This window comes from Cricetulus griseus, unplaced genomic scaffold (assembly GCF_003668045.3).
Source record: "Cricetulus griseus strain 17A/GY unplaced genomic scaffold, alternate assembly CriGri-PICRH-1.0 unplaced_scaffold_304, whole genome shotgun sequence".
In the NCBI taxonomy this organism is placed as follows: domain Eukaryota; kingdom Metazoa; phylum Chordata; class Mammalia; order Rodentia; family Cricetidae; genus Cricetulus; species Cricetulus griseus.
The window spans coordinates 36,332-38,912 of NW_023277036.1; the positions used below are offsets into that span (position 1 = coordinate 36,332).

Genomic DNA, 2,581 nt, shown 5'->3' on the forward strand with positions numbered 1-2,581 from the left:
TCTCTGACCTGTCTGTCTATGACTCTTTTCAGCCATGATACCACCAACACCCAGATCCAATTCATGGGCAACAACCTTGAGCCTCCCTCTGTTCCCCCAGGTTACTGGATGTGCTGAGATCCAATTTGCCAGGAATTCCCTTTCAAAATTTCTCATCAACGCACAGTCCTGATGTTAGCTACTCTGCTTGCACACGGTCCATTCTATGCATGTTTATAAGTCCACAGCAAGTGATATATTTTTGAGAGAGAATGTACTGATCTTAGTCTACACCTGTAACCCCTCAGCTTTCTTCCCACATGTTTATCCACTTACACCTGTAATGATATGGAAGATACAAATGACCTTTGAATTGTTCTAGAAATCTGTGTGAGGTCAGACCTCAGTTTAATGGGTCAACTCCCAGGAAATTTTCTTGCTATTCAGAGAGTAATAAGATTAATGACAATCACTGCCTGAAAGTCTGAGGCACACAGCTTTAATCCCAGCAATCCGAAGGCACAGGCAGGCAGATCTCTGTGAGTATGAGGCTAGCCTGGTCTAAGAGAGCTAGTTCAAGGACAGGCTCCAAAGCTACACAGATAATCCCTGTCTAAAGAAAACAAAATTTATTGACAATCTCTTCTTGGCCTTTTGGTAAAGATCAAGTGTAGTATCGGTTCTTATCAGTTTGAAAATAACTACAGTAATGAATTATTGAAAAATTAACAAAGAGGTGCTTAGTGAGGTAGTGACATAACTCTTTTCCTCTTTGTGGGAAATCCTGGCATAAATCCCCAATGCTAGGTGAAATATAAACAGAGGGTAAAATACACTAATTCACAATATTTTATTACAATCAATACATTAAAAAGAAGCATTCATGGTGGGGTGGCACATACATTTGGTCCCAATTGGGGGAGGCAGAGGCAAATGTATCTCTGTGAGTGTGAGGCCAGCTAGGACTACAGAGAAATTCCAGGATGGCAACGACTACACCGAAACTCTGTGTGTTTACATATTTTTAATTTGTGTATGTATTCTGGACACACTTATTCTACCACCCACACAGGGAAATAGGAGGGCAGCATGTGCATGTTTCCATTTCCCTTCTATCCTGGCTGGCTGGAAAACACAGGTTAGGTTCCCATGTTTGGAGCGTAATCCCGTTGTAGCTATGTCATCACCCAGAACCAACATCTTGCAATGATTTTTGTATTCTCACAAAATTGGCCCCACCATTTTGTAGTATGTCAGAGGGTAGAATTTGACATGGGGTTTCTGTAGCTCAGGCAGTTCTCAAACTCATTGTATGACTTCTGGTTACTATGAAATTCTGATCCACCTGCCTCACACACACACTGAGTATTGAGACCTATAAACATTGAGTTTGCCTTCACCAAGGTCTTCAGCTGCTTCATTTGTCCAAATTGGATATGTATTCGCCTTCCGGATTGAAAACTGTGTACATGGTGAAATTTTATCCTGATTTGTTGGCGTTTGCAAATGCACTAGTCATGCACCTTTTCTTGATATCAGCTAGGGAGAAAGGACAGAAATATTGTTGTGAAAGATATGATCAATCTTCTATCTAATTATATTTTTCACTTCCTTTTTGTTCCAGAAAGAGTTTCTCTGAGTAGCCACGGCTATCCTGTGACTCATACTGTAGACCAAACTGAACTATGAAATGTTCTTGTATCTGCCTACCAAGTGCTGGGATTGAAGGCATGTCCCACCATTGCCCCATAGGTGTTTTTTAGGGTGGGGTCTCAGGTATGCTTAACTGCCCTTGAACTTTCTTTTAATCTGATGATGATCTGGAGGACTGGGAATCAAGAGCAAGGTCCACCACACAAGGGATTTGATGCTAAGGATATCTCAATCTCCCAACTGGACTAAACCTCATCTATCTGATATTTGTTGTTTGCTAAGGCAAATTATCAGTTCATAGCTCACACAGTGCTGTGATTCACAGTTGTTTTGATGAGTATCTGACAAGCTAACATTCAAACTGTGAGCCTGGATTTGTTATGTTTCCATTTTTCTGCATCAAGTTTTTTCTTCCTATGGAATCTCATTGAATGCAGACCTGAAGTAAATGTGACCTCCAGGCACTGAGAAGTGAGTGTTTCCCACGATGCAGCATTTTAGGAGCTTTCCTGTGAATTATTGTACATTAGGAATGTTATAAAGTATTCAAACTGGGTTTGGTGGCCCATGGCTTTAATCCCAGCACCTTGGAGGCAAATGCAGGTGAATCTCTGAGAGTTGGAAGCAAGCCTGGTGTTCTAAGTGAGTCTCAGAATAGCCCAGGCTATTACACAGAAAAAGCCCAAGTCAAGAAACCAATAAAAAAAAGTGAGGAATTGAACTTTCCTTCCATGGCAAAGCAAGAATTTCACTGACTCACTAAACCATGTTTCCTGAGCACAGAATGCTATCTTAGAGACTGCAATCTCTACTCCCAATATTTTTATTTTATTTTGTTTTTCATGACAGGGTTTCTCTCTTTAGGTGTGGAACTGAAAGACCCCAGACCCCTAATGGCCTCAGCATCCCGAGGAGCCCCCAAGACTCAGAAACTAGACCAAGAGCTGCA

At 41.3% G+C, this 2,581-nt stretch overlaps 1 pseudogene; it reads left to right on the plus strand.

Moving 5' to 3' along the window:
* Positions 1-617: 617 nt before the first annotated feature.
* On the plus strand, positions 618-745 carry LOC113839090 (annotated as a pseudogene).
* The last annotated feature ends 1,836 nt before the right edge of the window (positions 746-2,581 follow it).